Source organism: Marmota flaviventris, chromosome 7, assembly GCF_047511675.1.
Source record: "Marmota flaviventris isolate mMarFla1 chromosome 7, mMarFla1.hap1, whole genome shotgun sequence".
Taxonomy (NCBI): Eukaryota; Metazoa; Chordata; class Mammalia; order Rodentia; family Sciuridae; genus Marmota; species Marmota flaviventris.
In genome coordinates, this window is record NC_092504.1 from 1701941 (window position 1) to 1715021 (window position 13081).

The 13081-nt window shown below is 52.5% G+C and overlaps 1 protein-coding gene across 8 annotated transcripts in view; it reads right to left on the reverse strand.

Moving 5' to 3' along the window:
- Positions 1–6368, reverse strand: part of Fam53a (family with sequence similarity 53 member A) — a 29575-nt gene extending 23207 nt beyond the window's left edge. For 3 of the 8 annotated variants that reach the window (XM_071614082.1, XM_071614077.1, XM_071614079.1), the window contains exons 1-2: positions 6287–6351; positions 1391–1481 (exon numbers count right to left, since the gene is read on the reverse strand). The gene's annotated coding sequence lies outside the window, so the exon portion shown is untranslated. Of the gene's footprint in view, positions 1–1390; positions 1482–1960; positions 2333–5551; positions 5794–6286 lie in introns of those variants that run through there. The other 5 variants (XM_027940341.3, XM_071614078.1, XM_027940358.3 and 2 more) reach the window with 5 other exon arrangements.
- Positions 6369–13081: the final 6713 nt, after the last annotated feature.

Here is a 13081-nt window from a genome sequence, read left to right on the forward strand (position 1 = left end):
GCTGTCCTTGCAAACCACCTAGTGTGACATGAAGTGACACGACGTGTACATACGTGCTCCTGGCCCCGGCTCCGACTGGGTTAGTGCTGGGTACCACCAGCCTCAGGAGCAGGCTCAGGCCTCAGAGAGCAGTCCTGTTCGCGGCCTTCTCCCACCTTCTCTTCCCCTAATTTCTTTTACCCAGGTCAGGTCACAGAAATCTCATCTTAAGTTCTCATCAAACACCACCTGTCTGACAAGACCCCCATGAGAAGTGTCCTGCCCCTGCCCTCCAGGAAGGCATGCCCAAGAATCTGGTCAGAGGCCTTGCTGGGCTTGCCCACCCAGTCTGTCAGCCTATATGTCCAATCACACCATGCTGGGTCACACCATGCAAGGACAATGACTCCATAAACACCCTGAAGGACAGGGCCCAGGAAGTTTCTGAATAGGGAACCCTCACAGGAAGGTGAACAGAAGTCACTCGTGTGCTGGGAGGGTGGCAATCCAGCTCCAGAGCCCTGCCCCCTGCACTGAGAACCCCTCTAGGCTTTGCCCTCTCACCTCTCCACCTCGATGCTCATTTGTATTCTTTAAAACACCCTCTCTGTGCAGGTGCAGTGATGCACACATGGTGACCTGGGGGGCTGAGGCAGGAGAATCTCAAGTTCCAGGCTAGCCTCAGCAACCTAGCGAGGCCCTGTCTCAAAATAAAAAGTAAAAGGGCTGGGGATGTGGCTCAAAACATATATATATGTATATATCTCCTCCACATTAAACTGGCAAATGTAAGTATGGTGCTCCTGAGTTATGGTTAATCAAACCGGAGGAGGGGGCTGTGGGAAGGTCAATTTACAGCTGGTCAGTCAGAAGTTCCAGAGGCCCAGAACTGCAGCTGGGGCGAAATGGGTGTAGTCTGGGGACCTGATGTGTCTCCAGTCAGGTGGTGTCAGAGCTGACCTGACCCTGCTGCTTCTTCTGCAGACTGATGGCTCACTTGCTGGTGGGGAGTAAGCTCCCACCTCCAGAGGCCAGAGAAAGCTTCAATGTTGGATGTCATGGTAGGAGAGCAGAGAAGCTTGCTTCTCTAAAACACACCCAGCACCAGGTATTCTAACAAAAACGGACTAAAAAGAGAACTTTCTCAACTTGACGAAGACCATCTATAAAAACCGACAGCAGCACATGCATTAGCAAGAAACGCGAAGCTTCCCCACTAAAACCAGGAATGAGGCAAGGATGCCCCTCACTGCTGCTTCTCAAGAGCACCCTCCAGAGCCCAGCTGATGCAGTGGGAGAGGAAGGGACGAAAGGTCTACAGCCTGGGGAGCAAGAAACAGAATTATGCTGTTCTCAACAGGAGACGGAGGAAGAATCCTTCTGCAGCAGATCTGAAGGGCCTGACGACTACCTCTGGAACACTGAGCCGTCGAGATAAGACTGCAGCAGTCAGCACACATGCGTCACCACGTTCCTCTACACCAGCAATGAACAAGTAGAATCTGAAATTAAAAACACACCACCATTTACATTTGCACCCAAAAAAATGACTAAGGAACAAATCTAACAAAATATGTACAAGCTCTATACCAAGGAAACCACAAAACTGATGAAAGAAATCAAACCCTAAATCCATGGAAGAGCCCTCGTCTGTGCAGAGGAAAGGCTCAACACTCAAAGCACCATCTCCTCCCAACGGGACATACACATTCAGTACAGTCCCAAACTTCTTACCTACGAAGTCACCATACCAGATGCCAAAGACTGCATGGCTTGTCAACAGCAGAGATGCATTACTCACCATTCCGGCAGGTTTGGAGATTAGTGAGGGCCTACTTTCTGGTTCACAGGTGACCATGTGTCCACACATGATACAAGGGCAAGGAAGAACCATAATCTCTTTTCTAAGGACACTAATCCCATTCCAGAGAGATCTGCCCTCACAATCTAAGAACCTCCCACAGACTCCACCTCCAAATACCATGGCATCATGGAGTAGCTTTCAGCACAGGACTTTTGAGTGGACATAACAGTCTGTTTCTCTCATCAGTGGAAGCTGGAGCAAAATAAGGGAAAGGAAATGGGGAATGAACTATCACAAAGATAGGGGAAGGATCACAAGAGTAGGAGATGGAGGGAGAAGGGACGGGAAAGGCAAGAAAATGTGGAACGAATTTAACAAAATCATGTCATATGCATATATAAATATACCACAAGTAGTTTCACCTTTGCGTATATATAGACAGTACCAATCAAAAATAAATAGCCAGGCACAGTGGCGCATGCCTGTAATTCCAGCAGCTCAGGAGGCTGAGGCAGTAGGAACACAAGTTCAAAGCCAGCCCCAGCAACTTAGCCAGGCCCTGTCTCAAAGTGAAAAACAGAAAGGCTAGGGGGTTAGCTCAGTGATAGAGCACCCCTGGTTCAATCCCCAGTATAAAGGGAAAAAAAGAAAAAACACACAACCCTGAGGTACCACTGCACACCTATTAGAATGGCCAAAATCCAGAACTTGGACACCAAATCCTGAGGAGGACGGGGAGCAATGGCACTCTTTCACTGCTGGTGGGATGAGAGATGGCAGAGCCACTGTGTATGACCATTTGGCAGCTTCAACACTCTTCATCCCACAACTAGCAGTCATGTTCCTTTGGCATTTAACCAAAGGAAGCAGAAACTTCTGTCCACAACAATCTTGCCCAGGTGCCTACAGCAGTTTCATTCCCATCACCAAACCTGGATACATCCAAGGTGCCCTTCAGCACTCCAGTGGATAAATAAACTGGCACATCTGGACAAGGGGTGCCGTGCAAGGCTGAGAAGAAATGAGCTACCAGGAGACACAAGGAGCCATGGAAGAAACTGAAACACATCCCAGTGAAAGCAGCGCAGCCAATCTGAAAAGGCCCTGCGCTGGGACTCGAGCTAAGACAGTGCCACCAAGGTGCCAGAGCGAGGAATGAACAGGCATGGCACAGGGGGTCTTCAGTAGTGACACTACTCATCACACACTTGTCAAGCCCACAAAACAGTAACACCAAGAGTGGACCCCAGTATTAGCTCTGGACTCGGCTGACGATGTACTACGGTAGCTTCTCAAGTGGAACCAATATGCCACTCTAGTAGGACGCTGGCTGTGTAGGGTACGAGAAGGGGTAGATGGGAACTCCCTTGCCCCCTGATTCAATTTTGCTGTGAACCTAAAGCTGCTGCTCTGAGAAATAAAGCATATTTTTTTAAATGTACAGAAACCAAGCTTGAAGTGCTACCTTTGAGACACAACAAAAAAAGACACTTGAATGGAGTCCTCCTCTCTGCTGGTCCCCACACACTGCACGTCACACAGAAGGAAACAGCTCCCAGGCGCTTCACTCTGAGAAAGGGGCACAAGGCAAGCTCTAGACAGATGGGTGGGAGAGCAGGTGGCCCCAGCTGGCCAGTACCCCCTGGGCTCCTTCTCCTTTCTGACCCTAAGTTTCCTGGAACTGAGATTAAGAAGAGCTTGCCTAGCACACACCTGGAATCCCAGTGGCATGAAGGTAGAGGCAGGAGGATCCTAATTTCAAGGCCAGCCACAGCAACTTCCCAAGACCCTGACCCAAAATAAAAAATAAAAAGGGCTGAGGATGTGGCTCAGTAGATAAGTGCCCCTGGGTTCAACCCCTAGGACCCAAAAAAGGACAACCCATGAGACCTCAAGGAATCAAATTAACTAATGTTTGAAAGTACCCAAGTGCCAAAGACGAGGTTTAAACTATGATCTATGCTTACAACAAATGCTTAGAAAATTTTTATTCAATTTTACTTTGGTAAATATCATCGCAGAAAATGCTAAAAAGGTTTACATAAAAATTTTTAATTTGCCTTTTAATATATATTTTTTAGTTGCTGACAGACCTTTACTTTACTTATTTATATGCAGTACTGAGAATCGAACCCAGTGCCTCACACATGCCAGGAAAGTGCACTACAGCCCCAGCACCCCCTTAATTTGCTTTAAAAAAAAAAAAAAAATGTTTTCAGGATTTCTAGTACACCAGTGAAAAGTACCCAAGGGTTTTCCTGGTTCTTCTCTCTACCAGTTAAATCATATTTTCTCAAAAAGGAACGTCCTCATACTACTGTTCCCTATGCACACAGTGATATGAGCAAGCATCTCCACAACCAGAAAGCTACCAGTGCATCTACTTTAAAACAATGACTGCCTTGGCATTTCATCTCACATACTTTGAGCAGCAACAAAAACTGCTCTTTCTGTGGCCCCCAAATCTAATGCAAGTCAAGAAATTAGGATTCATACAAAGTGGCAGAACGGTTACAAAGGAAGTTTCTGCTTTTTTTTTTGTTTTTTGCAGTGTGCAAATGAAACCTGGGCCTTGCGCATGCAAAGCAGGCACCCACCACTGCGCCACATACAGCCCCCCACCATGGCATCTGGTCCTCAGAGTGGAACCACAACTGTGCTAGAAACCCCAGATACAAGCTCCAAGTTCACAGGACAGGGAGAGGAACCATGGATCAAGCAAAGGAAAGGGATGGAGATCACCTGTGCCCAGCATACACCGAGGAATCGGGAGAGGGACAAGGCTCCAGAGCTAGGGGAGGAGAACTGTCTGAAAGAATTACCACCAAGAACTCCTGGACTGGCTAACCCAATTTCAGGAAAAGCCACTACTTCTGAACAATTTCCATTCAGATTTTGAAGTAATAGTTTCAAATCAAAACAAAACTGTTCCCTGGCCTTCCACCTTCAGAGCAAGAGGCCAGACTTTCCCTCTTGGACTGATTTTCCTTGGGGGACAAGGTGACTGTGAAAGGACAGCACAGCAATCTGCACCAGCAATGCTCCTGAATGGTGTGCAGCAGCAGCAGGTCCTGAAGTCAAAGCAGCCCCAGCTAAAGACTTTCTCAGAGCTGAGAGCTCATCATAAATTCAATTAAGCCATGAATCTAGTTTGAGTTACATAAATAAATATGGGGGTTGGGGTGAGGCTCACTGGTGGAGCACTTGTTGCAAGTGAAATGCCTTGGGTTTCGTCCCCAGAACCACGGGGGAAAAAAAAATAGAAAAGAGAGGGAAAAAATTAACATAAAGTTTCAAGGGAAGCTTAGGCTCAAAGAGGTACCCTGTTATGAAATACAAAAGTCAAGAGTCAGTTGAGGGGCTGGTTGGGGTTGTGGCTCAGTGATACAATGATGGTACGTGTGAGGCACTGGGTTTATCCTCAGCACCACGTAAAATGAACAAACAATGAAATAAAAGTATTGTGTCCATCTACAAAAAAAAAAAAAAAAAAGAGTCAACTGAGCACAAGCCTGAGGCTGAGGCAGGAGGATCATAAGTTTGAAGCCAGCCTCAGCAACTGAGTGATACCCTGTCTCAAAATAAACAATAAAAAGGTCTGGGGTGTCTCTCAGTGGTGAAGCACCCTAGGTTCAATCCCCAGTACAGAGAAGAGTCAATGTCACACAGATGGAGTGATGAAACCTCAGATTTGTGACTGTACTCAGATCAGGCAAAATGAAATAAATGCATGCTGCAGACAGAGTCAGTCAGGAGACGCCATCTCACCTAGTGCTCCCTTCTCCACTCACAGAAGTCCTAAAGCCACTTACTGGGGCCGCAGCCTACACAGGAAAAGTGGCTCCGGATTCCACCTGAGTCACCTTGTGCAGGTTGCTGGGGATGGTCCCCACCTCGTCTGGGTCCACCTTTGGGGCTTCCTTAATGTGCTGTGTTATCTCCTCAAATGCCCTCCTTCTCCTGGGTTATGGGACCGACAAACACCAGAAAAGGCAGTGGCCCACCCAGCTCTGCAAGGAGACAGCAAAGTTGATTCAACAAGTGGAGCGCGCCCCTTGCAGTGCGCATGAGTGCCTGGGGCGGCAGGAGGGATCGGGGGTCCCGGGTCGCGCCTAGACTGGTCGGAAGGGGTCGCCGGGTGCCGGGGAGTTTTAAAGTACTGGGGACCCCGGGGAGCGCGGGGATCCGAGGGTGCACAGGGTCCCGAGGCGAGAGGAGCGAAAGCCGGCGGGGGAAGGGTCCGAGAGCGCGGGGGCCTGCGCCGGTGGGAGGAAGCCGCCGGGTGCACGAGGAGTGTTGGGGTGCTGGGGACGCCGGGGCGCGCGGGGCTCCGAGGGCGCACAAAGGTCCCAGGCGCGTGGGGGCCTGGGCTGGTGGGAGGGGGTCCCGGGCGCACAGCGATAGGGTGCCGGGTGCACGCGGGTCCCGGTGAGCGGCGGCGAGGGCGCGGGGCCCGCGCTGACAGCGGCGGGGCACGGCGCGGGCGGGCGGCCGGCTCGGTACCTGCGCGGCGGGCGGCGGGCAGCGGCCAAGGTGGGGCGGCGGGCGCCGGCCGCGCAGGCCGCGCTCCTCACATGGGCTCGACGCGCCCCAGCCGCGGCGGAACAAAACCGCGGCGACGCCCAGCCCCCTCCGGCCGCCCTCATTGGCCGCCGCCGCCGCCGCCGGAGCCGTCACCCGCCGCCTGCCGCGCGCCGTCGCCGCTCCGTCCTCTTGGCCGCACTGACGGGCGGGGCGACGCCAGAGCCGGCGCCGCGTGGGCGGGGCCTCTGCGCCCGCCCCGCCCCCCCGCCCCCCGGGAGCGCGGGGCGCGCCGGCATTGGTCACGCCCCGGCCCCGCCCCCGGCCCGCCCTGTGCGCCGGCGCTCACTGGGTCGCGTGGCTCCGAGCTGATGCAGCCGGCGAAGGCAGGCGGCGGCGACCTGCGGCAGTGGGCGAGGGCGCTGGGCCTGCAGGGCCGCGCCTGGCCTGCGCGAGGCGTGGCCGACGGATCCCAGCTGAGGCCTCCCGGGCCTGGCTTTGACCTGTGGTTCTGGGGAAGCCACTCGCCCTCTCGGGAACTGCGCTGTCGATAGGCACGCGTGCGGTGCCGAGGAGAACGCGGCGCAGGCCACACCGAGGGGCCGGTTCCGCCTGCGCCCGGGGGAAGCCGCCCCGCACTCTGGGTGCCGGGATCCTCCTGCAGCCTCTCAGCCCGGCCGGGTCCAGAGCGCGGGGTCCGCCGGGCGCCCGCCACGTCCACTCTTTTCAGTGTTAAGGAAAGAAGTTAGAAGGGCTGGAAAGGAAGAAGTCAACGCCTGTGTTTACAGTCAGAACGATTTTCCACATTCAAACACCAAAAAAAAAGATCAGGGTTTGTAATAGGCAGCCAGGGTGCGGGACAAGACCAGGAAACAACAATCGGGACACAAAGCGGCATCTTTTAGAAAGTGCCATTTTCAACCTCAGGTCCGGGTGAGTGAGATGAGGTTAAATAAGACATTTCTGTTGAAGGGTCTGAAGGAGGCAGACGAGCCGTGTTTGTGGACAGCTGTGGTCTGGATCTTAACCTCCCCCAAAGACCCGTGTACTGAGGGCTTGGTCCCCAGCTTGGGGCACGACTAGGAGCCGGTGGTGGAACCTTTAGGAGTAGGGCCCAGTTGGAGGAAGTAGGACACTGGGGGCATGCCCTTGAAGAGGACATTGGGACCCCCATGCTTCCACCACGACGTGCTACAGGCCCAAAAGCTACAGGGCCACAAAACCATGGGCCAGGAAGAACCTCTCCTTATGCTGACTTGGCTTAGTGGATGTTTTGTCACAGTGACAGAGAGAACGCAGAGATGGCGGGTTTTCTCTCCAAATAACCTGTAAACACAAAGCTTTCAGTGGCGCTTGCCAAGCTGATGCCAGCAATCAGTAGAAAGAACAAATGGCCGAAAGCAAGCAGGGCAGAATCCAGAAACAAGCTGCTTCTCTGGGGTCAACTGACTGCAGAAGGGGCCCTGCTGGCCAGGGCAGGTGTGGGCTGGGGCTGGTCCAGAGTGCCACTGATTCCCTTCCATGTTTGTTTTTGTTTTGGTGTGGTGCTGGGATTGAACCCAGTCAGCACTGCAGCCCTGGCTCTCTCCAGGTAGCGAGTGTCACATCACCATCTCTTGTCTTATACAAAACCAGCCCCAGAGGAATCAAAGCAAGACCTCAGGAAAAACGTGGGAGAATATCCTTATCTAAGTGGAAGTAGGAAGGAAGGATTTCTCTTTTTTTGGTGATACTGGAGATAGAACCCAGGATCCCTTTACCACTGGGCTACATCCTCAGCACTTTTTATTCCTTTGTTTTTTATTCTTTTGATTTGTTTTGTTTTAGCATAGGGTAGGATTTATTCAAGTGAGAAGAGGCAGAGTTCCCACAGGACAAGAGGGAGCCTGATAGGTTGTCTCTAAATAGAACATAAAAAAAAGGCTGGGGATGTGGCTCAGTGGTTAAACACCCCTGAGTTCAATTCCCAGTACCAAAAAAAAAAAAAAGGAAAAGGGGGAAAACAAGTTGGATGCCATGGCACACATGCGCCTGTAATCCCAGCAGTTCAGGAGGTAGAGGCGGGAAGATCACCAAGTCAAGGCCAATCTCAGCAACTTAGATCCTAAGAGCTTAGTGAGACCCTGTCTCAAAACAAAAAATAAAAAGGGCTGTGGATGTGGCTCAATGGTAACGCGCCCCTAGGTTCAATCCCCAGTACCAAAAAAAAAAAAAAAAAGAAGAAAACGATAATAATAACTACTCATGGTCCAGGTGCAGTGGCACACACGTATAATCCCAGCAGCTTTGGAGGCTGAGGCACAAGGATTTCGAGCTCAAAACCAGCCCCAGAAACTTAGCAAGGCACTTAGCAACTCAGTGAGACTCTGTCTCAAAATATTAAAAAAAAAGCTGGGGATGTGGCTCAGTGGTTAAGCACCCCTGGGTTCAATCCTCAGTACCAAAAAAAAAAACTAAAAATCCAGGAATCTAAGCCAAGTTGACAAACAGGCAAGAAGAGAAGCCCTCCTTAGGACAGCAGCTAACAAGTCACCACACAGGGAACACCATGACAGTAGTACAACAGCAATGGCTGGTTCAGACCAGAAGCATCACAAGTGCCGTGAGGATTCACTCCACGTCCATCTGACCTCAGAACACATGTTCAGTCGGCATGTCTGGGTGTTGCTGTGAAGATATGTTTCACATGAGATCAGCATTAATCACAGTAGACTGCTAAAAGCACAATGCAGATGGGCCTCGCCCAATCAGTTGAAGGACTTTTATAAAGGTCAGGGGGGCTGATATCCCCTATAAAGAGGGAAATCTGGAGGCACGTGGCTTTCATACTCCAGGGTAACACCAGCCCGTTCCCTGTAGGAGGCCGCCCTGCCCATGAGCTAAGTACTCCTCTCAGCCTTGAGTAAAGGGGGTGTTGGCCTGGCATTGCACACCACAAGCTTTTCGAAGCAAGTGGCCTTCACCTTGGCTCAACAAAGAATTTGCTTCAGCCCTGGGCTTGAGCGTTACCCAGTGGGACTGGGCAGCACCCTGAAAGCTTACCCCCTGCTTTATTTGGTGTAGAATATTCTATTGAAAATCCTGTGTCTTTTCCCTATAAATAAAGTGATTCTGGGTACACTTGCTCTCTTGCCTTCCAGCGTGGAAGAGGACCTGGGAGGTTGCAGAGCTGTCCACCACCACCACCCCCCTTCCGCCGGGCTTTGTGAAAAAATTACTTCGTGTCTGTGTGATCCTTTTGCTGCCGGCCCAAACCACGCAGAGTGATCTCGATTCCATCGCCCATGGACGCGGGCGATACCTCCCCAGGCCTACAGCCTGTGGCAGACCTGGCACATCTCAGACCTGAAGCCTTCACAGTCAACTCCTTCAACAGTCCCTCTCTCCAGAGGGAGGGGCCAGGGCGATCTCTCTTGGAAGCCCTGACATAGGCTGGTGGGTGGGGATACTGCTGAGGGCAGCACAGAGCTACTGACAGTGAACAGCATCCCCGCAGGTGCTCTGCCCACCTTGTGGGGAACACCGGTACAGCACCTGTCCAGGAGATCCATCAGTGCCCCAACCAGCCCACTCCCTGCTTCTGAGGATGCACAGGAAGGCCGAAGGCCACAGCCCACGCTGGATCTTGTGGGGGTGAGCAAGGCCAGCACCATCCAACACAAAAGGAGCCGCCAACCCAAGTGGAAAGAGCCCAGTGTGAGCACCCAACCAGAAACCTTTGCCAGCAAAGCAATAAACCCATCTTTTTCCTTTTTCACAAAAATAAGAAAGAAAAAGAAGCCAGAGTCAGGCACAGTGGCACCCACCTGTAATCCCAGTGACTCGGGAGGCCGAGGGCATGTCCCCAGAAAAGGACCTCCCTCCTGGCCCCACCTACTGAGGGCCCATGGCCTCCCCACAGTGCCACCCTAGGGGACACACTTAGCCATGTCTACCCATAGGAGTGAGAAGGACACCCCTCTGACCACTGGGCCCTCCCTACTTGGCTCACCTCCTAGGGCCCCGCTGCACCCCCAGCAGCCTGGCGCAGTCTGGAGCACAGCCCACGCCCTCGGGGGGCTGTGCAGGCAGGCGCTGTGCAGCCACAAGCATCGGAATCCACAGGTGCTTTGTGGGATGTGGCCGAGGACTCCGGCCTGGAAAGCAGAGCAAAAGTCAACTTGTTTCCACGTGCACAGGCTCCTGCTGGTGTGCAGAGCCATTGCTCTAGTGCCTGCGGCCTTGCTGGGCTCGGTTGGCAGCTGCAGGGCCACTTGAGTGGTTTCCTCAGAACCATCTGTGTGGACATCCCATGGCCTGCCACTGGGCAGCTCTTTCTAGTGCATGCCTCTTTCCCCTGCCCTGCTCCACCCTGCTTTTCTCCCTTTCCCACCCCCCACCCCCCCCACAGCAGGGGGAACCCAGGGCCTTGAACTTGCTGGGCAGGTGCTCCACCGCTCAGCCACACCCACAGCCCCGTCTTTCTGTTCATTCCTCTGCTAATTTACTTCTAGCAGCCACCTCCATCCTGTTGTCTCCTTGAGTTGCCCTCTGCTGCCTGTTGCTCTACCGAGGCTGCTGTCCTTCTAATGGCTGGGCAGTCTACTTCTGTCTTCTGGGGTTCCTTTGGGCACTCACACTGCCTCTAGGCACAGGACCCTGCTCCTTAGTCCCTGAGTGGGACTTGACTTTACTAGGGATTGAACCCAGGGCTGCTCTACCACTGAGCTATAATTTTATTTACCTATTTTTACTTTTTTGGAACTAGGGATAAAACCCAGGGGCACTTAACCACTGAGTTACATCCCCAGTCCTTTTTTATATTTTATTTAGAGATGGTCTTGCTGAGTTGCTTAGAGCCTCACTAAGTTAAGTTGCTGAGGTTGGCTTGCAATCCTCCTGCCTCAGCCTCCAGAGCCACTGAGATTATGTGTGTGCACTCAGCTTCAAATTCTTAAACATAAAATCATGTTTATCTGCCAAGCCAGGTTCAAAGCCAACAGGCCAAGTACCAGTCTGCACAGCACTTGATGCACCCAGCCCAGCAGACCTTCCAAATTGCCCGTGCTGGGGAACCAAAGATCCTAAAACCCATCAGCTCATCAGAAGAGCTGTCCACCAGGGTTCAGAAGGCCCCGGGTGGCTAACTCAGACAAGTGACTCACCTCGGAGACTTGATGGACATCTTCCTACCAAAGGGAGGGAGGAGTCAGCAACCTGGTGGCAGAATTGCTGAGACAGGATCCTGACAGCAGCCAGAAATGAACAGCTGCACAATACATAAGGAGAAAGCAAGTCAGGGGACATGGGATGACAGCCCTGATAAGCTGACCCCGTCTACACACAGAGACGGGAAGATGACTGGTGAATGGGATGAGATAGCAATCAGCCTGGGATGTGAAGAATTAATCATGCTGAACTCACTTAATTTAATTCCGACACTCCTTGGTTCGATGTACAAGAGTCAAGAATAAAGACGACTTGATCTTCGCCTGTTGGTTATCTGTAACACTCACACTGAAAATACTAGATATGTTCACACAGTAAAGCAAGGGCTGAGGCTCAAGACTGATTTCCTTGGTGCTCAACAGCCTTCCAAGAATTTAAATGTGCAGCAAAAGCTAGGAGCTGGGGACTCTCCCCTGTGCACCAGGGCTCCCAGGTGCCCAACCCCTCAACAAAGCCCGAGCTGCCCTCCCCCACTCTGGCCTCCTCATCACCCCAGCTGCCTTGCCCTGGGCTGAGACCACCACAGCCCACCGCAGCCACAAATCAACTAAATTCCTCCAAAATGGAGGATATACACACCAACCCCACCGAGGCCTCAGAGTTCCACTTGATCACAGCAACATCCCAGTGCAGGGCATGGTATTGGAAGCTGCTCAGTGTGGCAAGGCTCCTGGATATGCTTCTAAGTACAGCACCCCAGGATGAGTACCTCTTCCTGCCCCAGCACACACACAACACAGAGGGGGACATATGCTCTGGGGTCCCCAGTCCATGGCAATTGTACAATCCAGCCAGCAGGGCACACAAGCAATCGCCCGGCTAGGCTTGGCACAGGGCAATCCTCCAGGCTCCTGGCTCTGCCCTCTGGATCCTGGGCCCACTGTCAGAAGCACCTTCTTTCCCATCAAGGGATATTTGTGAATGCAGCTGGGGTTTTCTCAGGCGGCTTCCTGCCAGAGGATCTGGAGGGTCCTAAGGTCTTTTCCCATTTCCCACTGCCTTCCCTTCCAGTCCTCTACCTCTTCCAGAAGCTTTGAGACCTGTGAATCTTATTGGCATTCAAGGCTACATCCATCCCCCTTCCAGATGAAGCCTCTGGGTCCTAGGCTTCTGCAGGACTAGCTCATGAGCTCACCAGCCCTATGTCTCTGAGACTCTCAAGCAGTCAGCCACCCTGCCCTCAGCATCAGCACAGCCACCTCTGGCCGCTCTCTGCACCTGATGTTTGCTTGGAAGCCACTTACTGAACTTCACCTTCTTTGCCATCAGGAGAGGTGGAAGCCCACACTGTGTGTTCAACAGTCCTTTAGCTTATCAATGCCCACGTTCTCACATGGGCAGCAGAAGCCAGGAAGTGGTCAGCAAGCAGCCTGGAGAGCTTGTATCAGGAGCAGGTGGAGGTTGGTGTTTCTGATTCCACCATCTGAGATGGCAGTCTGCCCTCCCATGCTCTCCATTTGGAACTCTACTGCAGTCTACACTTCGCTCCCACCTCAGGGCTCCACACTTGCTGCTCCCCAAGGGGTGACAAGTCACTCAAATGCATCCTCACAAGCACCACCACCCCCA